The sequence below is a fragment of the Triturus cristatus genome, chromosome 4_1, assembly GCF_964204655.1.
Source record: "Triturus cristatus chromosome 4_1, aTriCri1.1, whole genome shotgun sequence".
Taxonomy (NCBI): Eukaryota; Metazoa; Chordata; class Amphibia; order Caudata; family Salamandridae; genus Triturus; species Triturus cristatus.
This window is the reverse complement of record NC_140585.1, coordinates 928,098,943-928,123,392: the sequence shown is the minus strand read 5'-3', so window position 1 is coordinate 928,123,392 and position 24,450 is coordinate 928,098,943. Positions and strand designations below refer to the sequence as shown.

The window sequence follows — 24,450 nt, the reverse complement described above, 5'->3', positions numbered from 1 at the left end:
CGGGTCATTTGCAGCTGGCACTACCCACATGTCACATTAAACTGTTTAGTTTAAGTCCTAGTGTTATTACGCTTTTAAGATATTTTATATAGCCAAATGTTCCACTAATGAACTCTTCTACAAAATACACACACAGTGCCACCATGTGGTGGGTTCTCTTAAATACACGCCGGTGTTTACAATTAAATGCCAGTGCTGAGCTCCAGCAAACACCGGCACAAATGAAGCACTGCTTCCTGCACTCATAAATGCTTTCATGAATCGATCTGATGGTGTCACTTGGCTCCTAACCATCCTAGATCCGTCAGTGAGGTGTAAGAGTGGACTGGTCAGCAATCTAATGGGGCAAATCCTAGGTAGATGCACTCAATTCTCTAGGACTGAACCCCTGCTGATTCAAGGCTGCATCAATATTTATGGTCAACAAGCCACCCTCATGCCCCCACCATGAGAAGGGCTCCTTCAGCAAAGACAATAAAACACCACAATCCACAGTTGTAGAATATAAGATCTATTTTTTTTTTCATTTTTATTTTACAGAGTTTTATATAGCGCGAACTTGACCCGGTATCGGGTATCAGAGCGCTTTACATAGTACCAATTGCGTTACATGAGGACACATTCATCAATCAATCAATCAATCAATCAATCAATCATTTGTAGAGCGCGCTACTCACCCGTGAGGGTCTCAAGGTGCTGGGGGGGGGGGGAAGCTGCCACTGTTCGAACAATCAGGTCTTGAGAAGTCTCCTGAAGGTCAGCAGGTCCTGGGTCTGTCCCAGGTGGATGGGGAGGGTGTTCCATATCTTGGCGGCGAGGTGAGAGAAGGATCTGCTGCCGGTGGTCGTTCGGTGGATGCGTGGAACGGTGGCGAGGTCCGCGGAGCGAAGCTGGCGGTTGGAAGTGTAGAAGGTGAGTCGTTTGTTGAGGTATGCTCGTCCAGCGTCGGGGAGTGCTTTGTGGGCGTGGACGAGGAGCTTGAAGGTGATCGTCTTGTTGACGGGGAGCCAGTGCAGGTTCCTCAGGTGGGCAGTGATGTGGCTGTGGCGGGGGATGTCGAGGATGAGGCGTGCGGAGGCGTTCTGTATGCGTTGAAGTCTCTTCTGGAGTTTAGCCGTGGTTCCCGCGTATAGGTCATTGCCGTAGTCCAGCCTGCTGGTGACGAGGGCCTGGGTGACCGTCCTTCTGGTTCCGGTGGGGATCCATCTGTAGATCTTGCGAAGCATACGGAGGGTGTTGCAGCAGGAGGAAGCATTTTTTTTTTGTTAGGTACCGTGAGATTAAGTAATTTGCCCGGATTCGGGGTCGACCGCCCTAGCCGTTAGGCCAACTCCTCTCCCCAAGATATATGTGTTGTTGGAACTAAATTTTCGTACGGTCCACCCTCTGTTACCCCTTATAGCAAATGTTTGACTCACAGCAGCTCGATGGTCACTGGATCAGTTTCAAAAAATGGCGGCAGCCACTTGCCAACGAGGATGATGGGGGCATCCCAGCCTGCCACTAGCATGGGTGGCAGATTCAGACAGAGGGAAGAAATTAAGCTAAACTGTCCCTGAAGAACAGCAAGAAAGGCTTTGTATGAACAACACAAAAAAACAAGCATTGGCATAGCCAATAGGTCTCGCCTTTGGGACCTTATAAGTGTTTAGCTATGCAACAGTTGCATAACTAAATACTTATAAGGTCCCAAAAGCGAGACCTATTGGCTATGTAAAGCGGCCGCGAAAGTGAAAGTGATCGCAATCAAACATCAAAGAGGCCGTGTGGCCGCGAAAGTGAAAGTAATCGCGGTAGAGCGCGGCGCGCGCGCCCGCGCACATGCACTGTAGCTCTATGCTGGCCTGGTAGCACTTTTTGGAGCCCTCTCAATAAGTCTCGCCAGACCAGCGCATGCGCTGGGTCAGGCGAGACCTAATGAGGCGAGGTGGTGGGGATGTAAGCTGTAAGACACTAACTCTAAGGGCTGTGAAAAGATGGAAATAGATTTTTCTCATGGCCTTTGCGTATTTCTTTTTAAAAGTTCCAAATATAGGCATGGGATGCACATTTCTATGCGACTTCTATTTTTGAATACAAATCATTATGTTTGCAACGCTTTAATACGGCATACTTCACATTTTCAACATTTTGTATGCGAATGGAATGACATTTCCTCCTCGGAGTTGACTCATTCACGAACAAAAGGTAGCACTCTCACACAGAACCGGAGCAGCATGGTTTCAAAGTCCTCGCGAGAAAAAAGCCCATCCAATTTCAGAGCTAATAGCCGCGAGAGGATGACGTAGGAGGAGGAAAAACAGGAAACTCTGCGAACTAAGCGGACCCAGCGACAAATGGGAACCACGCAAAACCTAACCAGTGTAAGAAAAACTTCACACGCCAATAAAAAGCAGAAGGCAATCACAGGAAAAAACACAAGACATGTCCATTGATTATGAATAACAAAGTGCAGATATTTCAGAGGCCAAAAAGATTCTTTTTAATACGGAAGAGAAAAGAGATTGTGAAATTAACCTCTTTTTTCTTTTTCTTTTTTTTTTGCTGGAAAATATCTGGATACAGCTCACTGCAGCCTAAAGATAAACTAAAGATAGGGACATGCGTGCTGATTATGAAATATTGAAGTGTTAGCATCCTTAACCATGCAAACGAATTTTGATCTAATTGAAATGAATGATCATTTGTAAAGGAATTAGTTTTTACAGGCGAAACAGAAGACGGGTATGGTACTGTGAAATCTGAGTGCACACAGTTGTCACCATGGCCGCACCTCGCTGCCCCTGCCACTACTGTCTTCCGGTTCTGCAGCTTGAGGCCGACCCTGGCCTGCGCTCATTTTTGGGGCTAGCGCCTTGTTGCACATGTGGGGGCATATTATCAAGGGCCGGCGATAAATATCACAAAGCGCGCTTAGCGCTTGTATATTTATCGCCAGCTATCTCTGGAATTTATCGCCCGGTTAGCGCGTTATCAACAACGCGCATCGCAGAAGCGATAAAAATTCCAGAGTTAGCTGCCAAATGTGCGATTATCGCTGGAAATCCAGCGATAATCACACAACGATTGGCGATACGTTGTTGATAGGGCAGGGCAGACTTAGCCATTATATCCACCTTCCATTGGATATAATGGCTAAGTCAGATTGAAAGCAGGCTTAAGAAAAGTAGCGATAAGCGCGGTTAGCGCTACTTTTCTTATCGCCATGCAAGTTAGCGGGAGGTTTGTTGATAGGAGAAATGTCGGTTAGCGACATTTCTCACGTTATTTTTGTGCGGAATGCCCACTTTGGATCTCATTAGAGATGCAAAGCTGGGCGTTGAGGGAAAGGGCGCTAAGGCAAGGATTCACGCGATAGCGTGACCTTGCTGATAATGCGATAAAAATATCGCCGCTTTTTGCCCGAAAACGGACGCTAAAGCGGCGATAATTTTATCGCGGCCCCTTGATGATATGCCCCGTGGCGCTTTTATTTTTGCAGCTTTACAAAGCAGGTAGTATTTTGAACTAATCACTAGTGCTCTCTGAGGCTGAACTTCCCATGGTACATATAGAAAGGCTATATTATGCAGTTTACACCTCTTATGTGCTGCTGTTGGCCTACTGTGTAGGGTGGAAAGGACACCGTCCTCATACATTTATTGTTTATGATCTTGTATGTGTCTGAAGCAATTCTTACAAAAGTGCAAAGGAGAGAAGGCTGCAAAATCACTATCCTCTTCCATTTCTGTGAGTACATTTACAATGGCAAAAGAGATCAGTTGCCTTGGATCGCACACTTCATTTTTAGGGAAATCACACACTGCTCTCGCCCCAGTGCCGCTCCTCATCTGTTAGTGAGATTAGAAGGATAGATGTAACTCAGACTCTTTATCTGCAAGGAGAATAAAGATCTCATGGTATCTCTCCCTTGTCTTAACATTTTCTAGCTCCTGGAAGCAATCAGGCAGTGCCGAACACTTACAAACATAGATCTGCATATGTAACTGCTACTTTAGAGCCAGAATCGGTTTGCAGGCTGGCATCATTTGGTGTGGTTTCCCCTGATTTTTTGCCTTATGGCTTCCCGTTTTGACCTTGTGCTGAGCTGTGTTTTTGCTGGCTTAGGAATCTGTGCACTTTTTCAGTGCTGACCAGTGCTAAAGTGCATGTGCTCTGTGCCTAAAATGTAATGGCATTTGGTTTTTCCATGATGACCATATTTGATTTAGTGATAAGTCCCTAGTAACATGCACTGCATGTGCCCAGGGCCTGTAAATCAAATGCTACTAGTGGGCCCGCAGCACTGATTGTGCCACCCACATGAGTAGCCCTTCAAACATGTCGAAGGCGTACCACTGCAGAGCCTGTGTGTGCAGTTTTAACCTGCCATTTCATCCTGGCAAGTTACCTACTTGTCAGGTCCAAACTTTCCCTTTTATTACATGTAAGTCACCCCTAAAATAGGCCCTAGGTAGCCCCTTAGGCAGGGCACACTGTATTTAAAAGGTAGGACATGTACTTTGGAGTTTTACGTGTCCTGGAAGTGAAAACTGCTACATTTGTTTTTCGCTACAGCAAGATCTATCTCTCCCATAGGTAAGCAATGGAGCTGCCTTGTAACACGTTACAAGTGTAACTTCCAATTGGGAAAGGATGGGAAGAATACGTTTGGTGTCTCTGAACTCACAATTTAAAAACACATGTTTTAGTGAAGTTGTTTTTTAAATTGCAGGTCTGAAAATGCCACTTTTAGAAAGTTGGCATTTTCTTACTTTAACCATGCTGTGCCTCTGCCTATATCTGGAATACATGCCTGGGTTGGGTGACAGCTGGGCTTTGTGCATTCCCGCTAGACAGTCACACAGAAAGGGAGATAATGTGTGCCCTGAATATCCTGATGGCCCATCACTAGGCTGTGGGTCTTCCTGAGCTAGAGTGAGAGGGTGGAGCTGACACTTGCATTTGAATAGGGCTGTGCCTGTCCCCACACAAAGAGTTGCATACCCTCCAGTAGTGTGTCTGGAGCCAGGGCAAGATAGGGCAGGGTCTTGTGAACTACCAAGTCCTTTCTTTAAAGTCTCCCTACTTCAAAGGCTAGAATGGGTACATTCTACCAGGAAGAAGAGATGTTGTGCTCCCAGGAGGGACTGACAGTTTGCTGCTTGCTTTGCTGTGTTGGCCTGCTGCTTCTTACTTGGGAGTGAGAGGACTGGACTTGACTTTCTACATACTGCATCTCTAAAGGTTCTACAAGGGCTTGTTGGGCTTGCATCCTGTTTTCAAAGTTTCATGGATATCAAAGACTTCACCTACATCTTGCTACCAGCACCTGGGCTCCTCTGCTGTGAGCCCTGCTCTGACAAGAGGTGCCAAATCCAGACCTGGGCCCTTGGAAGTGAGTGGTGCTGAAACCCAAGAAACCAACACATCGACACTGAAGGGTCGCTCAGAACCGGCACATTTTCCGTGATATCGACACATCTACGCTGCCTGCACTCAAGCCATAGACACTGCTCACCGAATGTGCGACGCAACGACCTCGACTTATACCGCACCCCCGACTTTACCAACGCATCGCCTCCGAATCACTGCTGCAGCATAAGTCTCGGACACCGCATCGCTGATGTTTGCGATGCACTGTCCTCGACACATTCCCAGCCCTGTGCGGCTTTGCACCAGTGCGTCGCCTACAGCCCAGTGGTTCAACATTGACATCTTGGACTGATGCACAGCGCTCCTGATATTGACCTCTCAAGGACATTGCCTGACTTCGCAACCTACGTATTGCCTTCCACAGCGATGCATCCCCTCCCTTTTTCTACCCATCTTCCCCGGGCTTCGATGGTTCCAAGATACTGTCAGCGGGTCTGCGTGACTCCTGTATCCTGCCGCGCTCCATCATGGTTGAAACAAACTTTTGAATTTTTCCTGGTCAGGCATGACCAGATAGTCCCAGATGGACCTATTTACTTACAAGCACTGCATTTTGATTTAATCTTGCAAAATTCGTATAATGTATTTTGGATTTTTGTCATTTCGGTCTTGTTTTACTCAGATAAATATTGGCTATTTTTCTAAACTAGTGTAGAGTACATTTGTGGTGTTTTCACTGTGCTACTGTGTGTGTGCACAAATGCTTTACACATTGACTCTTTAGTTTAGCCTGACTGCTCTGTGCAAGCTACCAGAGAGGAGCACAGGTAAACCTTTAGTGTGTACTGCACTTACACTGATTAGGATTGTGGTTCCTGCTTGGACAGGGTGCATACTTCTGCCAACCAGAAACACCATTTCTAACACAGGCTGACACACGTAAATGATCCCAACAGTGCCCTGGTGCGGTATGAATGAAAGTTGCAACTGTACCCACCACACTTCCAATTAGTGTCTCTGAACAACAGTCAGAAAATAAAGTCCACTTGGGAATCTTTTCCTCTTCAGTGTAGGCAGCAGTGAAACAAATACCTCACATTATGGACAATCAGTAATGGACATTGTCTGAATTGTTTCCAGGTTTGGAGAAAGAGTTGGAAGAGAAAAGGAGCACAGCTCTCAGCAAGTCTGAACACCTCAACGGGATACAAAGGGTTTGCAGAACATGTCACTTCACAAACTAACAAGACATATCTTTAAATCTGAAATGTTGTTTCACTTACTCAAACACTATAAGTATCTCATGTACATACATTTGTGTGTCCTGTAGACATTTCAGGCAAGTTTGCTGTTGCTCTCATTATAGCTAGTTACAAACCACACCGTGGAAACTGAATTGTTCTTGAACACCCAATAACAAAAACGTATTATCAACCAACACAATCCCCTTTACCAACCTTAGACTAGTGAACGATGCATTAAAACATGTGAACTATGAACCCTGTGCCTTGCAGGTTAATTGCAGCTGTGTCCAGCTCATACATAATGTACTGAACTATGTTAGCATGATTGTAGCTTGTGGTCCGCATGTTACATGCAATGCTCTGCAGCATGCGCATTAAAACGGTAATCTATTCTATGATAATTCAAACCTATGCCCAGATTACAACCATATCCCTTGAGCACCAGAGCTCTTGCACCAGCATTACACCCCTCAAAGATGATGGCTACACAAACATCACTGCAACAAGTGTTTTCAGCTGCTAAACTACCAACTGACAAACTAAGTGTGAACAGATTAAGTAACCCCCCCTTTTTGCCACTTTCTTTAGGAGTGGTATTTGCAAAGTAATAGATCCAGACTGGTAGACCACCGGCAGTCTTTCATGATATCTGCTCCCACTCAAGGCACTTCCTTTATCATGTCCCTGAGCACATGGGTCTACCCCTCATCATCACACCCCAATCTCTCAGTATGTGGGCTCGCGGAATACATATTTTCGATTTCCAGCACTGTGGATATTGACTTCCTTCATATCTTCATCATAACATTTATAAGGTGCACACTACCCGTTACAAGGTCTGCGGGCCAGCAGTGGCTGGGTAAGGACACAAGACGGCTGCCTGGCAGGAGGAAGACAGCACAGTCCTCTGGTTTTATGTAAAAAAGACGAGTGCATGCTTGTGGTGGCACTCTTAATTTCCATCAAATAAGTCAATTGGCCTACCAGGAAAATCCAAGTCTTAAGCATTGATTGCTGGTGAGATTGATTTATTTTATAACCTTATGGTCGAATATGCAAGGATGGATAGTGGGGAAATTCACATTTTGCTTGCAAAGGTTGTGAAGTTTACAAACTTTGCACTTCACAAAGTTTGCCCACCAGTAGCACCGTAGGCTTGTTCCTGAAGTCACTGTCCTCGAAAGCCTGTAAACAGACATCACGGAAGTGTGAGGCCTCCTCCAGCGGGTGGAGCTTTTGTGTGCATCAGAAATCAGAGACCCCCAGGCAGTGTCTAGAAGACAAAATGCTCTCTTTTCTGTTGGGACTCAGATCAGTGAACACAGTGCTGAACCAAGAGAGTGGGCGACAAGAAGAGTGCTTTTTTCTAGCAAAATGATGAAGCGTCAAAGAATGCGGCTACAAACAACTGTCGGGTGTCTATTCTACAAGTCATAATCTGGACCAACTAGTAAAGAAGGAGTAGGTCAGCTACAACAAACCAAACTTTGTGAGCAACATTCCACTATCTACCTCCTGAGATGGGTCTGTCTCACAAATTGTAGACCACCTGCTTTTGACCTTTTGCCAGAACTGTGACATATCAATCCAGCAAGAAAGGCCTTACAGGGCACCGTTACAAGGCCAGCACCTTGGTTTTTACAACTGCTGGGAATGTGACCCACAGATCACAGCACAAAAGGCCATGAAGATTATTAATACTTTATCACTGCCAAAAACGTGCTGTCCATCTCCCGGCAGGAACTGGAAGAGAACTGTTACATCTAGAATTAGTCTGCCCGACAAAACATGACCATGGGTCCAAAAGTAACCTTCATACACTTCCCCCATCAGAAACCGACATATAGATGTTAGCCTTTGGTCAATCTGGCAAGGACAGTATCTTAAAACAGACCCCATGAGCTCGTGTTATGGGCATACAACCGTCTCTGTACTTACTGGTTGGACTGAGACCTACAGACCTTACAGCCAAGGACTGAACTGCTGTCTGAAGAAATACAAAGTGGAACATGGTCACTTAAAGAACATCAGTCCCGCCTAAGTGCACTGCTGAAGCATTGAGAAGACTTTAGTTACCCAAGGATTGTGCTTTGTGAACCATTTCTTCTATGTCGTGACTTCAGTTCAGGAGTGAATACGGTGGTCACACTACATAAGGATGCACTCCTCCAATAACTGAGGAGACAAGTGTGGAGGAGGAGTTCGAGGCAAATAAGGTTTGACAACTAGTCAGAAAAAAGTGACAATTCCTTGAAAGGTGAGATGGACCTTACGACTTTCACAAATGCAGTGAAGAACCCTGTCCACGAAACCCTAGCTCCGCCTGCCTCATATAGAAATGGGCGGACCTCTAGCTATTCATCGACGAAGCCCCAATTGGCCCTGTTGATGGAGGACTGCCTTCGATGACCCAGAGGAGAAGGGGCCATTTGGGCAAAGAGATTACGCCCCCCCATTAAGGGTTGTAGGTTTCATATCTTTGTTTTCTGTCTGCAACTACCAGGAAAAATGAAAGCCAATAAAAAATAAAATCGACCGGTGGTGGTGACCATCCAACAAAATCTTTGTACATTGAAAGACCCGCCATGACGGCGGTTCTTTTCAATGTACACAGATATTCTCTGTGCTGGTGATCATCTCTAAAGTTGCCAGGCAGTAGTCAGACTGGATGGTGGAGATAATGTCCTTCACCGCCCTGACGGGTGGAGTAGCATAGGTCAAACCGTTAAGCAGGCTCCAAGTTTAAACCGATGGTGGTGATGTCTACTCTGCGGGAACCATGGACGGCATTCTATGCCAGTCCAATTTGTAGCTTAAATGGGCTGTCACCAGAGCATCATTGACACAGGGGCTCATGAAGCAGAAATCAATTGAAGGGGATCTGATCCACAGTACTGACGAAAAGGCCCAATACAGACAGGGATTTTGAAAGCTTATGAGCCGATCACAGCTCTAATCACTATGAAAAGGTTTCCAAGTTCAAATGGACTTTGCCTCTGTTGACGAAGTGCATCTCAAGTTGAATCCTATGGAAGCAAACTGGACAGAATCGACTTTGGACAGTCAGAAGCCTGGGCTTTTCTACATATAGAAAGAAACATGTGTTGGGTCTGATCCAGCTATGCATTGTCTCTGAGAAAGTAGTCATGAAAGAGGATTCATAATCGAGTCCGGCTCTTTTAGCAGTGAGCAGATAATTGCCATACAGTGCTTAATTTGAGCTGGCAGTTTCCGGTGCTCGGCACTGGCACTTAATTTTAACCTCGAAACTAGTTACACCGTGGCATTCTCTGTCTAATTTTGGGATGGGCACAACAAAAGCGATTAATAATTCAACATACATTAAAAATGACAATTCAGACTATTCCAAGCCATTCCTACAGCTTTGGGGGTCTGGAATAGTCTGCACTGTCGCACTCGCAGGCGTGCGCTGGTTAGTGTTTGAGTCGGTGCTGCTATTGGCAGTGCTAGCAGGGGCAGAGGGTGCTGCGGGCTGCAGTGGCCTCCTAAGAAGTGCCCTGGCACTTACTTTTCAACAAATTAAGCACAGCTGTCATACATAATATCCCTTATAGAGTTCTATGCAATAATAACAATTCTCTTGGGCACATATTGAGATCAATTTATTATTTATTTATTTAAAAAAATATATGTTTATTAATTTCAACAGACATGATAACAAACATATAGATGCGGGACATCTCCAGCAATAAACATTAATATTTATTTTATGGATTTTTGGAACATAGCCTCACTAGGATCAGCTAGGTGAGGGTACCCACCTGAGAAGTGGTTCAACTGGGCATCCTTTGGCATGCAGAAGTCTAGGACAACTGGCAAACATCAGAACGCTGTTGTATGTCTGTGGAACTGGACCCACAAGGTAATGACAATTTGGCAGATCAAAAGGACAATTCACACAAGGTAGGGACACTGAAGGTTACTCATGATAGTAGTTTCAGTCTCATCGTCCCTTGCAGAACCCACTACTGCTATTATTTTAGTGCTCAGTGTACAGTTAATGCTGCCAGGGTCTCTCTCCTTTGGCACTACCATTGCTATTCAGAGGTCCAGCAGTGTTTCACATGAGCAGAGATGGCACTGGCAACAGCGGCTACATGAACCCCTCACATTAGCAGATTAATTGTGGGTAACCACTCAAAGTTGATTAGTTTGGGGTGTGTAGGGCAGCAGACAAAAGCTTATAAAATGCTCTAAGAACAAGACTGAGAGGTGGGGTCAAGTGCAACTATGGTAAAGGAGAGAGAAATACAAGATTAACACAAGAAAAAAAAGGGCACAGAAAGCAGCAAATAGTGGGCATGGGAGAAAAGCAAGTTATAAAAAGTGTGATAAAAGAAACTATTGTGATAGTAAGAAACTGGATAGAAGGGATGACAGAAATAACAAAAGGTGAAAGGAAGGAAGAAAACATGACAGGGAGGGAGGAAAGATTACAGGAAAACTAAAAGGGAGCAAGTATAAGTGTGATGAAAAAAGGAAAGATGAGTGCAAGGACGGATGGTTGAAGGGATGATCAGTTGATGAAAGGATGTAAGGAAGAGAAAATAAGTGATAGAAGGATGGATAGACGAGTGAAAGGACGAATGACTGGAGGAGGGAAAGGATAAACAGACCGATGTGTGATCAGCAGGGACGGCTTTAGCGCTGGTGGCGCCCAGTGCTACCAATCAATGACCTCCTTCTCCATGAATTTCCTCACTACCAATCTCCACTTTCATCCCTCTCTAGCCTCTCTCTGGCGTACCTTTCATTTTTTCATACCGCTACTCATAGTCCATTCAGTTCTGTGATTTGCATGGTACACATTCTTTGCAGCAGGCACAATTAACGCTCTGCCCCAATTTATGATGAGTCAAAGGTGCCACTGGACAAAATTCGATCTCTCACCAGTAACAACATTAATCACCAGAGTTATTATCCTGGCAGATGTGTTGTTGCTCGAAAACCGCTGGACTATCAAGGAAGTTCCCATGCTTTTAAACCAATAGCTATGCTTCAATACGACGCCCCCACCAAAGTCAGTGCCAAGTGCGTCTGCACCGGTCGCACTGCCCTAAAGCTGGCCCTGGTGACCGGAATAGTCATTTGATGGATGAATGAAAAAATGAAAATATAAAATGATGGATGTATGGGTGAAAGGAGTGATGAATGTGTGAAAGGACTGATGAAAGTTTAAACAGATGGACGGGTAGAATGTTAATGGATTGTTGGAATAATGAAACGATGGATGTAAGGATGAGAATGTGAAAGAATGATGAAAAAGAAGAAAGATGGCATGATGGATGAATTAATGAATGGATGTAAGGTGACTCTGTTAACTCAAGTCATCAGAGCTTCGGGTCACAGTGGGAGGGGTATTTTCATTTTCTGGCTACTCCCTTGATTGAGGATATCTTTAAAGTTGTGATGTCATCAGTGATGTCATCAAGAGCATTCATGATGCTATCTGAAGCACAGTTTCAGTGCCACACTTCAGAAATGTTGGGGGTTTATGCTGCAACCTCAGCAATACTCCAGCTGCAGCATTTTGTATATCAAATATCAAAAGATCTGACAATATTATGCTGTGCCGATTTAATCTCAATGTTACAGTGACTGAAAATGTTCTAATATACACGAATCATCTGAATGTAATATATGCAAACACACACATACAGACACCACATGAATGAATGCTATGTGTAAAGTGCATATCTACTTCAAAAGAAGCGCTCTGGTGCTGCCAGAAGTGAACAGCAGGAAGCCAGTCTCCACCAAAAAGGGAAGGTTTTCAGACCCTCTGTAAATTTGTCTTCATTGCAGGACTTCCTTAAACCTGCCAGAAACTCATTCTGGACTTTTCCAGCTCGCCCCTTCTAGCTCCTCACATGTTACCGATCATACTAAATATTACACTGAGACTGAGTCTTCGACCAAACGGATAGTAAAGTAACTTCTGGAATGTTAGGATGTAGTAGGTCAACTTTGAAAGCATTCAAATGTGGGCCGCGCCTCTTCCAACATCATCATCCCCATAACTGCGATTGGGAGAAGTTGCGGAGCATTGGTGGGGAGCTCGAAATTGTAATCCGTGGAGTTCAGAGCTCACGAGAGCTCTCCAGCCATCTTCGTTCAGGAGAGACAAGAAATGCAAGGGGTCCATTCTGCCCGGCAAGCGACAATTTCACGGCTCAATAGGTTTCTACTCTGTCTACTTTCGCCTTTTTAAACACCAACTCCCCATAAATGTTTCTGCGCCTCAGTCCCATCAGGGTCCTCCTCAGATCGAGATTTTGCTTCATCCTTTCTCCATCTCATCTGCCTGTGGTTTCTCTCATTTTCGCCAAGTGATTGGTTTTGTGTTCAACTTCCTAGACTTTGAGCTCCCTTCGCTTGCACCTCCTCGCTATAATCTTCTTGTTACCCAATGCCCCTTTCCTTTTCCAAATGATCAGCCTGTTTCCCGTTTAAAATAAAACATAAATACACTTTCCTTCAATATGTGTCATCGAGGCCTGGGTCAAATTTTTATTTGCGCTGCTGAAATTTGCCGAGAGCACTTTCATGAAATTTTGGCCCACACTTCATGTACATTTTGACCAGAGTATTCACACAAAAAATGTCTCACAGAGATATTTTATTCTCAAACCAGTATCCTGCCAGTATTTCATGACATATTTTTATATGCAGAGCGCGCACATGTAAAACGGTCGCACAAGATTCGTCACGCAACATTTTTCTATGACAAAGTAATTTCCTGCATTTTTTTTCCATTTTTCATGAAATTCAACCATTTTGTGAAAACATGAGACAACTTTGCATGCCATCAGTCTCCTCTAGTCCTCAACAATCTTTTTTTGCCTTGCAACAAGAGTATTCTTTCTTCCCCTAAACTCATGACACTGTCTGAAACTCTCCCTCTCTCACTAGCCCAAGAGACCTCCTCACGCCACAGACCCCTAGGGTTTCATTTAGCCCACTGGTTTGCCTTTCAGATCTGAGTTATTCTTGTCCATTCCTAGAGTCCCAGCCATCTGGTCGTGCGAGTGCACTTTGGGGCCCGACGGCACATGGTCAGTGGTGGTCATGCGGGTAGAGACTTGCTTTGCTGATATCAGTCAGGCACTGCCTGGCTGCTTTTACTCACGTGCAACACATATGACTTAATTGGCACAAGTCCCTGCCAGCAAAGCTGCACAGCCGATGATTTATGCTAATAGGCGGTTGATTTATACAGCTTGTCAGATGTTATTATCTTTTGTAAATGGTCATTAAACCCTTTTAAATTAAAATAATTTTCAAGAGACATGCGATCCTTCAACTGTTTCTCCTGGCAACCCACAAATCACAACATCGCCCGCTCCTCTCCTATCTGCCGCCCCCCAGGCATCAGGACTCCATCTCCTCTCCCTTGAGATAAGGGGTTCTCAGTCTAGAGATGTGGGCGGTGAAAGGGACTCCTCTCGCAGGGATGCGGCTACTTTTGCAAACTAGCCACCCAAGCGCGTCTTGTTGTTAACGGTACCATGTCCGTTCATGACACCTGGTATATTGATATCTCTATGGTTGTTGGTGGTTGTGACTGGGACTACTTCAGTTTGGAGCAGGTAGTTTTGTAGGGTCGCTTTGAAGGTGGAGATAAGAAGAAAGTCTAGGGCTTGGGAGTTTCAGTCACAGAGGCACTTGAGTTCTTCTTACCCTGTAAACGTTCTTGAACGTTGTATGGGTGATGATGTGTTTACCATGACAGCAGGTTAATGGATACTGTGACGAGCCCAGTTAGAGAGTTGAAATTCACTGGTCAGTGTGGAGTCTCAAGACAGGATGTGGACAGCGGTTGCCATTATGTGTGGAGAGTTAAGGCCAAAACTTAGAGCAGGGAGCCATGGATGAGCATACCGAGTTTGACTGTGGGGGCCATGGCTTGGTGTGGCAAGCTAGGAATAATGATCAACCTTGTTTAGGGAGGGAGGCCGGGTGTTCAGGGACAGAACTGAAGATGGGCGGCCTGTGCAGTGCGGGTGGCCAGAGCTCTCCATGGATGGAGATGGTGTTCCAGGGTTTGCATACTGAGGGCCGAGGGACGAGGACAGAGCTGGGAGGTTCATGGTTGAGCGTCGTGTCTCAGGGCTGAGCGTTCTGAGTTATGGGTGAGTGCCAGGAGTCAGGGCCTAGTGTAAGCACCAGAGCTCAGTGACTCTCAGTGCTGAAAGTGCAGGGCAAGGGGTCAGTGTGACATTTCAATCCTGAGTATTGAAGGCTGTAACTTGGGTCATGGGCCAGGACTGAGAGTGAAAGGACAGGGCTGAGAATGGAGGGCCAGGGCTGATGCTACCTCCAGAGAGTCATAGCTGAGCACAGAGGGTTGGGGCTGAGAGTTGCATATGAAGGGCCAGCCATGGGACTTGAGGGCCATGCCTGAGAGTGCTGGGCCAGGGCTGAGCGCGGAGGGTTGGGGCTGAGAGTTGCATATGAAGGGCCAGCCATGGGACTGGAGGGTCATGCCTGAGAGTGCCGGGCCAGGGCTGAACGCGGAGGGTTGGGGCTGAGAGTTGCATATGAAGGGCCAGCCATGGGACTGGAGGGCCATACCTGAGAGTGCCGGGCCAGGACTGAGTGCGGAGGGTGGGCGCTGTGTGTGAAGGGCCCGGGCTGGGTGTGCCAGGTCAGGGCTGGCGTCGAGGGCAGTGCTAAAGGCTAGGGTAGGGTGGAGAGGACCAGGGCAGAGTGTACAAGGTGAGGGCTGAGAAAAGAAATGGAAACTCCAGGGTCCCCCTGTCTGAGCCAATCCATCCCTTATAGTCCGCGCACTCTGATGCGCGGTTGCTGGCGAGCTGCCGAGGCGCAGTGCTGCGGAGTGAAACCGCGGGGCTATTAATGGGATAATATATACAGGCTGTCGAAAGTAATTATCCGTCCTTAAACCTGCATTAAACAATTTAATATTTAAACATATTATACCACTAAAAAACTGACTAAAATGGGAAGCCTCCGCAGCTGAAAGATTCTTTGAAGCCACAATGAAGACCAGAAGTGCTGGTACTAGCGCTATGGTGCCGTCGCTAGGGAGGGCACAGAGTGCAAAGCATCCGTGGGAGGTGCACACGAGGGTGAGTTTATGCCCGGAGACGAGAGAGGTGGGTTGGAGGGCTACTGAGAATTCTGCCACTCCAATTCACCCCTTTGGGCATATCGACTGGATCACCAAATACAGAAATGTGTGCACTTGAGACCAACCTGAATTGAAAGTTTATAATTGCCAAAATCCATACCTCATATTCTTAATCTTAAACCTGGACGAAATATAAATTACGCAGGAGTAATTTGCGTAATTTAGGCAATTTCATATTACCCTCGTTGGGTGAAATGTCTGAAATAAGGCCACTATTTCTCTTTGATCATTACGCCAACACGTGGCTGTTGTTCCCAGTGCTTTCTTTAAATGGCTTCCGTGCCAAATATTGAAGCGAGGATAAATTTCATGCTAAAATATAGCACAAAATGCCATATTTGCAAATTATGTAATTGTGCGCAATATTACCGATATTTTGTAGAAGTACACGAATTCAAATTATGTGAATCTTGCAGGGACTTGGAGACTCCTCCAGTGTGACGCCACTTACCCGCACACACATACACATGCGCACACACACATTTACCTGGCAGACGCATGTTTTGTGCACGGGAGCTATGAGATTCACACAATAGTACAGGAGATGCCACTACAAAAGAGAGTGCCCCCTACCCCCAGGTTACACAATTCTGGCAGGCAGGCCTTGGACAGAACTGCTATCCCTGGCGTTGCCGAGACGTTCCAGTGTCAGGGCTGAGAGAACAGCTAAGCCAGACATTGCACAGCTCATCAAGACTCAGCAGTGGCACTACTCTACATTATGGGCCCGCCGGCGTAATGTGGTTGGTAGAGGGCCCCTGAAAGTCTAGTCTCCACCTGTAATGTAACCGCCTTACTGAAAACGCTGAGCACTCAGTAAGGTCTTGTCACAGGCATACAAGGGAGCTGGGACTCTGAATGGTGGGAACCCCCTGCACTAAACTGGCAGCAGATGCCCACATTGTGCCACTATAACTCAGGCCGGAGAATGCAAATCAGTCTCAGTTCATTGCAATCTTTCAGAGTCTTCCAAGCAGGGCAACAATGCATGTTGGGTAGCTCTTATGGGCTTAATTGTCGGCTACCAACGCTGGCCTTGTAGCCCCATAGTCCATAGGGCCTTGTCTGTCACTTGGAAGAAAGATTATAAATACTCGAGCAGAGAGCTTCCCTTCGAGTGGCACATCTCTTACAAACCCAGAGTTCCAACAGTAGCGATGCCCCCCAGACAGAGATCTGATGGATGCCGGCCTTTCAAGCGCAGCTGACTCACATCTCAGGATTAGGCATCTGATATGTTCCAGCTTTAATAAAACACCAGTACCTCTTCCTGGATTACTGTTTCAATTTAGTACTCTAAACACAAAATTCAAAGTAGCCTAAATTCTTCCTACACCCAACCTCCAACTCACTCTGCCATTTGTGATCTGAGGACCCGAGTAAAGATGTCCCTTAATCAGTGGTATAAAACCAACTCTTCTGACGGACCTGCAACTTCAAACTCTCTTTTTTTCTCCTATCACATCAACCTTCAACCTTTCATAGTCTACGTACCTTCAGATACCAACATTCTGTGTTTCACACACCTCTGCTAGCTATCCAGGGTCCCAAAATCCCCCAAGTCCTTCTGTGTGTCCACCACACAATCCAAGTCCTTCTGTGTGTCCACCACACAACCCAAGTCCTTCTGTGTGTCCACCAGACAACCCAAGCCCTTCTGTGTGTCCACCACACAATCCAAGTCCTTCTGTGTGTCCACCACACAACCCAAGCCCTTCTTTGTGTCCACCACACAACCCAAGTCCTTCTGTGTGTCCACCACACAACCCACAACTGTGCATCATTACCCCTCATACTTCTCAACTAACTATCAATACACCTTACATCTATCTTCAGACTAATGTCCTTCACCACAGCAAATCTACCCTCGTCCTCATTTGCCTCAAATTCATCAATTCTCCAGGTGCCCCATTCCTTCGAGGGGGGACCCATTCAGCCAAAGACCAATTAGTTTCTCTAACATACAGGAGAATCAGGGGCCCCTTATCACTTTCTGCAGAGGAGACCCGTAATTTTGTGTTACGTCACTCCCTCCTGATTGCCAGGTAATGTCATATCTCTCTTACAGAAGCCTTCTTTCAAATTCTTCTACCCAGTCAAATTACTTTCTTCTGTACAGGGCTGTCTTTTTCTAAAACCATTTCTACAGATTCTCTTCAGCAAACGTCTACACAGTCTTATCACACCAGATTCTACAAACATCTGTAAGTAGCTCATGCAGAATGCATTTTAGTCAGATAGCTCTCTTCTGTGTCTATAACTTCAGAACTTCTACCTGCTACATTTTTCCTTCTTGATATCTGCGCGGTGTATCTACGGGCTCTACAAACACACAAATCTTGTGTATGTGTCTCTCCTGGTTTCCCCATAATTTGGTGACCAGTCGTTGCCAGGGCCCTGGAGGGAGTCTGCATTTGTGCCCACCACTCTACTAGTACGTTCTCCCCGGGGTACCTCAAAAAGATCTCTATTCTTCCATCTTTTACTACTTCTCTTGGCAGCATAACTAATCTTCTGATTCAACCTCCTGTATTGCCTCTTTACTGACAAACTAACAAGGTATCCTCAACTTCCGCTCAGCAAAGGCGCTACGAAAAAGGGCTGTAGTCTCATGCAAATTTGGCAAAAGTCCGAACTTCGCCTTCTGCATCCCATAAAACTCACTAATGCCCATCACACCTTCCCCATCAGACATATTTCAGTCTTGGAGTGGAATCTAAAAGAGCCTTTAAAATCCATCACACGCATGGAACCTCCTCGCCAACCTCAAAGCTCCTGCACCATCACACAGCTAATGTAGGCATCCCTCTTTAACCCCTTCACTGAAATTCATACCCTCAATCTATGAGTAGCCTACCTCAAGTCTGTAAAACTAAACGTCTCAAGTCACTTGTGGGCATCCCACACTGCCAACACTGACTGGTACCCACATCTCCTGCCTCCATTACACAGCAAGTCTACAGTACAACAGGCGGCCTGTTCCCTTACAGGCTAGCTTGTGACCTTTATTCACTGCAACGTTCCCACCCAAGAACCTGGTTGATGTTAAAATGTACTGCCTAGCTCTTTGTACAAAAATCTCTTTGTCAAAAGTCAAATAAAGGAATGCATATACAAATATGACAAGCATGCATATTCCACAGCTGTACATTGACACTTACGCTACCCCTCAGATTACAGAGATCATGTAGTCTCTGTCCTTAGACAGCAAGACTATTTCTCAGGTTACACCAGTCTTACAGCCTCACGCCTTGGAGTGCATTACTAATTCCCATGTTCTATACTCAGTTGATTGATACCATAGTTATAGGTTTGGTTGCGCTGTAGAAGAAGTCCCACCTAGTTGACAGGAGTTTCTTTCTAGTCCATAGACGTTGATTAAAGTGCTTTTATTACTCTGATCTCACGTGCCATCATATAAGGGCTGCTCCTCTACTTACGCGGAAGAGTGATATCCCCTATTCAGTATCTGACTATAGTGTAACCTGCCCAGTTATAATGAATGTTTAGATTTCTTTACTTCTGCTCATCACCCTCTCACATGTCTTCATTATCATTCAATATTAGCATACATCATTGCTTAGATAGCCTATATTCCATCTTTTCCTATCAGAGCTTCTGAAAAGATGCACATATTTGTTGTCCACTGGTTCAGTTTTGGCAGCAATGCTCCCTCAAATATTTGTCAACAAATCACTGTTCTGCTCATATCAGGACACTTGCTTCGATCTCTGTTAAAACATATAATCAATAATTGACCTATAAAAAAGAGATGACAGAGCTTTTCATGTCTAGTATATTTACTGATAAATTGGTGAGTTTTCAGGCTTGGGTGTGTCCCAGTGTGATCATTTACTCTTCCTAAAGGTAGGAAAGCTGTGCAGATCTTTACAACATCTTCTGCAATAAAAGTCGATTCCTTTTCTTTCATAGTTACATAACTACAGTATTTCTAGAATATATATAAAATGTTGACTTTTAATTTATAGCTCCTCGTGCACACACTTTTTCAATACTAATTAGATTGCAGAGATTAGTTAATTTGGGCAGGAACGGTTTTCCTCTGTATATTTATTCCCAAAAAGGACTTTCCAGTTAGAAGACAGACTGAAAATCAAGAGTTTGGGGTTCATCAGCCACCTGTTACCAGTGCCACTCGGGCCGGTGGGCATCCTAAATCCATGTAGTTTAATAATCCTAAAATCCATCTGCACATTTATATTAAATCTGATAATGGGCCCTGCATGGTCTCTTTAACGCTACAATATTGTTATCTTTCGTTACATAATCTCGACTTCACATTTGAGCCAGCAGATTCCCATATGGCAATGGCCAGAAGAATGTGCACCATCAGTCAGTAAAATGCATCCTGGAAATTCTTTTCAGCCACAGTCACCCCTTTGTCTCTCTGCAGCTGTGGCCACGCGCCCACTTCACAAGGAGAACACATTGGTGCGGGTCTGCTGTGCATTCATGTTTCACGGGTTTATCAAGCTGTAGTTATTATCACTATATCAAAGATAGACCGTGTCAGTGATGCTGTCTGAACAGTTGACAATTCTGCATGGTTAGTAGGTGAAAGAGTAATCTTGTAACTGTATGTTAGTTACCACATGGAGCGATTCTTAAGAAAAATGTTAGACAGAAGACTTTAATTCAAAAAGAGTATTGAATGCACAGAAGGACTTTGCAGCAGACCTGGTCTGCCTAAAACATTTCTTCGCTGAAGTAACAAAAGAGCTAACATGGGGGGAGCACGTGAGTTTCCAGCTGTCATTAGCGTGAGGGAACAGCTATGTAGCCCCAGATGTGGCACTTCCCTAGCTTGCTGCAAAATCTGGCGTCCAGCTATCATGTCTTCTGAGGGAAATCGGAATACCTGTCTTTTTTTGCACTCACACATGCCAGAAAGGTCGAACGACAAGGTCACACCTCTGCAGAAGCTAGTAGGTGTGGTCTTAGATATGGTTTTACAGAGCAGTACAATATTAAACCTCTCGCTGTCCACGCAGAATATTTAATTAGAAGAAAAATTGCTTTATAATTATCTGGAAAAACCATCAAGCTAAAATACATAACAAGCACTGGCCAAGCCACTAGGTCTCGCCTTTGGAACCTATTGGCTTTGCCAATTGTTTATATAAAAAACACAAACCACATGAAAGCATTTTTTTTTTAAGAAGGTGGGTAAAGGAACACAGAGGGTGCACATGGGGTGGAACAACACATGGGGTAGGGAGAGGCGAAAGCAACATAGGGGGCAAAGGAGGCAGAAACAACATGGGGGTGAAGTTGGGGAAAGCAACACAGGAGAGTCGGCGGGGAACAGGCGAGATAGAGAGTAATGTGGAGCTGGGAGAGAAGCACATGGGTGAGAAAGCCACAAGAAAGGAGAAGCATAGAAGGCTGATTGCATCACAGAGGTGGGTGGGGAGAAGCACACGGGCTGGCCAGAGTAACACAGAGTGTAGAGGGTGAAAGGGAAGTACACTAGGAAGAGCACTGAAAACACAAGCACTCTTGTGGATTGGTTAAGACAAATGATGAAAGTAGTGCCCTAAAAAAGAGCAGTGGAAGGACACAGGTAAATTGGTTGTGTTCCCGAGAGGGACTGGCACAAGATGGACAAGGCAAGCCGTAGAATAAGAAGCAGGCAAATGACAGTAAATGCACCAGTAGTAACCAATAGGGGTCTTGAAGACCCTTTATGTTCTTGGTAAGCCCACAATATGTCTTTCACAACCAGACAGCCGGGCTGCCTGGAAGGCTCGACCTAAAAACGACAACAGGTTCGAAATCTCAATAATCTTTCAAAAGATATGACACCAAACAATCCATAAAAGATCAGTGCGCTTCAATGTTATCCCGTGCAAATAATGCTAATGTTCGACAATTCAGCACCAGAAATGTGGCGGCTAGACATCACCAAATGCAGCAGCAAAGATCCAATGTCAGGGCAGTGTGCCAGTGATGAGGGTGTAAAACATATGTGCATGTGCCCACATTTTTTAGTAGAAGATAAATCCACAGGACACATAGTCTAAAAAGTTCCGAGGTTCAGATGCAATAAATGAAGGTGGTGTGAGGTAAGTTCCAGTCCCGAAAAATACGTTCTGGTGGCGCCCACTGGCAATCACCAGCACAAATTAAGCACTGAATGTGCTTCACCTTGGAGTTGAAAGGTACCTGGCAATGACTTCGTCCTCACTCAGAACAGTCAAAAAACAGTTTGGCGAAGGGAAAACCTTTGGAAGCAAATCTGAGCCATGTCAGCACATTGGGCAAATATTTCTGAAGGTTCCAAGATGAAGCGTACCCGCTCAAGGCCTACACAAGGGGCTGTTTCCCAAACACAGAATGTTCCACCTATGAAGAGTGGAACATCCTGCTAGTGGAAACCACATGCACAAAATAGATAAAGGAGGGACAGGGGCTAGGACATGGTGAGAACAGACATCGCCGGGGAGGAAAGAAGGGTGGAGGCTGCCTAAGCAGGGACAGTGAGAGGGGAGCGAGACAAGGGACAGTCCAGTGGCGGCTCTTCCGCTAAGGCTGAGGATCGTCGCCCCACTGCTTTTAAGCAGTGTAAATAAAGGAAACATAAAATGATAATAAGAAAGTTATTATCACTTTATGCTTCCGTGCTGCTTTGCGGGTGATGGGCGGGGCTAATCTGCTCTCAGAGCAGGGCCGGGGAGGAGTGGTTTGCCCACTCCTAAGTGCACAATGACTGTTTGGCCGGCCCTCTGTGGCCGGCCAAACACTCATGCACACTTTGCATGTTCTCCATACAGGCTGGATTACAGCCTACGTGGAGAACATGCCCAGGTCCCCAGTCCCTATCTGAGCAGACTAATCACAACACTGATTGGTGAGGGGAGAATGGGTGCTTCCTGGGTCCTGTCGCAGAGAGAGAGAGACGCGACGGTGATAAGGTATGCTATTATTTATTATTTTTACATCCCCCCCTCGCCTCTGCCCCGCCACCCACGATCGGTGCCGGCCACCATTGGACAGGACCAGGAGTGTAGTTTCTATTGGTGTAGCAGGTGAAGTTGCACTGGGGCCCAGAGGACTTAGGCGTCCAATAAACCCTAATTATTGCTGTATTTTATAACTAAAACAGCAGTCAGAGGCTCCATTTCCTACTTTGTACTCAGGCCCTTGACAAGCTGGCTACCTTACTGATCATGACTGAGGATGGCAGTCAAGCAGTGCTGGTCTACTGGCTGCCCCTTACGGCTCCTTGTGGAAATGTGGATGAGTCCAGGCAGATGTAACGGGCCGGTGGAGCTACCATTTATTTTTTTTTTTTTTTTTTTTTAAAGGCACACTGTAGATCTGGCAAAGGTTAGAATATGCAACACATTTGCGAGTTGAACGACGTTGCAACTTTGTGTGCTGTTACTGCTATTGATGTTATGAAGGTAGGCACCCACGGGGTCTAATCCAGGAAAGTTCTCATTTGGCTCAGGAAACTGTCTTGCAAAAGTACTGAAGGTGGACATTGTGGAAGAGCGTGGTGGGAGAAGGGGGACACTGAGGGTTGTCGTCCACGCACGATAGAAACACTGCATCTTGGTAGCAGTGCATGCAAGCAAATGGCGTTCAACAGACGCCATCTCTCTTGGACAGTCCTACATAATGGTCCAAGTCCAGCCAACCCCACTGTAAAAAGTATAGAGGCACTGGAATGGGTTTGAACACATTGAAATGCCCTCACGACTTATACCGGACAGACTTCCTCCCAACTAAACTCATGCCTTAAATCAGGTCACTGTCTGGATGCCAGAGAGTAGCCTATACCTCAATGGTGAAAAAACTGAGGTGTTGGTTGTAACCCCACAAGCTGGCAAGTAATCTCTTAGCCAGACTACCTTGGAGAGCCCTCCACCCCATGCAGTGAAAAGTTTAGGCTTCTGGGTAGATGAAAAACTGACAATGGAAATGCATGCAAAGAAACCACCAAGAACATGCTTCAGAGCATAAAGAGCCTTAAGCAAAGTTGAACAAAGGCTTCCACCATCTTAAAGAAGAGTTGCCATACAGACACTGATCAAGTTGTGACTCAATAATGGCAACCTCCTCTTCCTGGGAAGCCCCAGCTATGCCATAAAGAGATTGCAAGTCGTACAGAACTCTGCAGCACAAACTCTTTACAAAATTCCAAAACAACAGTTTGCCACTCAAGCCTCGGCAGCCCTGCACTGGCTGCCGGTGCAGAAAAGAAGTCAAGGGATTACGTGTTTCCCATTGGAAAATACACGGGAAAGGTCCACGTCTCACTCAGCAACTTATCAACCTTTATATTCCCAGGAGCTCGTTACGGTCTGGGAATCTAAGGTTGCTGAGAGTAACCAAAGTCAACAAGGCAAGATTGCCTACCTGTTCGCCAAACTACAAATTCCCTATTGTACTCAGATCAGAACAATCCGCACCTAGGTTCAGGAAACTCCTGAAGACATACTTTTTCTAATCTCAGGTTACATTCATCCTAAAGAACTTCAAGTAAAATGGCAGGTAAGTTGTAAGCAGCACTAGGAGGCCTGATTGGGTAGGTACGAGCTGTAAAAAAACACCTGAATTAAATTTAATAAGGCGTGTACATGGACTGTTGGACCTACAACGATACAGCCCAGGGGTTTTCTCGAACCTGGACACCAATCAGAGCAAATC

At 45.6% G+C, this 24,450-nt stretch overlaps 1 protein-coding gene across 1 annotated transcript in view; it reads right to left on the bottom strand.

Annotated features, from left to right (window-relative positions):
* The window catches only part of SHANK3 (SH3 and multiple ankyrin repeat domains 3), a 2,151,740-nt gene that overhangs the window by 2,017,003 nt on the left and 110,287 nt on the right, over window positions 1–24,450 (bottom strand). The gene's annotated exons all lie outside the window — the stretch shown is intronic.